The 1,652-nt window shown below is 39.8% G+C and overlaps 1 pseudogene; it reads right to left on the bottom strand.

Moving 5' to 3' along the window:
* Nucleotides 1-630: 630 nt before the first annotated feature.
* Nucleotides 631-1,452, bottom strand: LOC112826414 (CBY1-interacting BAR domain-containing protein 1 pseudogene; annotated as a pseudogene).
* Nucleotides 1,453-1,652: the final 200 nt, after the last annotated feature.

Raw genomic sequence — 1,652 nt, 5'->3', positions numbered from 1 at the left:
AAAAAACCTTGTTTTTTTGATTAAGGCTTTTCGGAATATGGTTTGTATCTCATCAGAATGACTAAAGACCCTTTCTTGGTGATGAGCACAAAAGATGCAAGTGGAATTGTTAGATTCCTTGTTTTCTGTCATCTACTTTTATTGCAACTTTAACTAGGTATGGTGTGTTGATACGAAATACTTTTGAAGCACATCATCTTTTTTTTAAAAAATGGAACCTATACAAAAACCACGTACTGCTAGATTGGGTGTTGAAAAGATTGGTGTGTGGGATGTCTGGGTGGCTCAGTCGGTTACTCGTCTGCCTTCGGCTCAGGTCATGGTTTCAGGGTCCTGGGATCGAGTCTCTCTGCCTCTTCTCTCTCTACTTACCATTCACGCTCTCTCTCTCCCTCTCTCTCTGTGACAAATAAATAAATAAAAATCTATAAGAAAAGAAATGATTGGTGCGTAATATTTTTTAAAACCTTTGTTTCCAGCGAGCATAGATTTCCTTTAATTTCCATTTCCAGTAGGATTTCATTTTGAGGTTTAACGTGTATGAAGCCAGTATAAAGTTTAACAATTCAGTAATTCTGCATGCCAAGTCATTTAAGATGCAAATGGAAACGTGAAGTTTATGGAAGAAAATTAATTTTCCTCTTCTGTAACGTCTAAATCTTTGTCCTCTTCATCATCTTCTGCTTGTTGATCCTTTCTTAGTGGCCAGGTGGGTAACTGTCCTGTTCCAGATACACATTTAGCTGACAGTGATCTTGGAAGGGGCCATTTTGAATTTGCTTCTACGCTGTCTAAACCAGATGAAGAATCTGGTGGATACAGAGAATTTTGGAAAACCTTTAAATCTTCATCAATCTTTTGTATGTTTTGGTAGGCAGCAGAGTAGAACTTTAATGCTTTGCCAAGAAATAACATTTTGATAATGATAAATTCTGAAAATATGGCCTTAATATCCTTTATTTTCTGCTTTTCAAAATTGTCAGTATTTTCCTCCAGAAGACGAGTTGTTCAGGTAGCAACCATTGCAACTCTCCGCAATTCGGTTTCTGCCTGGGAAACAAAATGTCGAACATCAGGGTTTCGCTGACGAGTTTTTCCTGAGTTAACTGTTTAGCTTCTCTATTCCTTGCTGTCAATGTCGCTCAAGGTCATCTCCTTTCATTTTTCACAACGGCTCCATAAGCTTTAAAAGGTTCAACCACTTCTTCAAATTTTTCAATCTCTTCTTGTTGATAATCCTGCAGTTTGGCAAACTCATCACACTTTTCGGGCCCTGCTTTAAATGTGGGAACTCTGTAGAGGCGTACACGTTCATTTCGTTCACCAGTAGGTCCGTTCCGTCTCGTAGGCAGAGAGGATTTGGCACCGCTCTCCACAATGCTGCGCATTTGTGACAGTATCTTGCAGTTGTCTGGTTTGAGCCGACTGGTTTTCCAAGCTTCACCTGGGCATTCTGCCTTGCGCTCCACCGGTACCCTATGCTGGAACCTCCCACCGGCGCATGCACTGGGGGGAAGAGGGGGCTCTCGAACTGCCACTTTCTGAAGGCCCCCCTTTTTTATGTTTTATTTTCTAATTGTTTCTTATTTTGTTGTAGTAAAAAAATACATCATACAAAATTTATCATCCTAACCACTTTTAAGTGTAGAGTA

The sequence above is a fragment of the Callorhinus ursinus genome, unplaced genomic scaffold (genome assembly GCF_003265705.2).
Source record: "Callorhinus ursinus isolate GAN/ISIS: 27379988/994484 unplaced genomic scaffold, GSC_fseal_2.0 scaffold7, whole genome shotgun sequence".
Classification (NCBI taxonomy): Eukaryota; Metazoa; Chordata; class Mammalia; order Carnivora; family Otariidae; genus Callorhinus; species Callorhinus ursinus.
The sequence above is the reverse complement of the archived record's forward strand: the minus strand, read 5'-3'. Positions and strand labels throughout refer to the sequence as shown.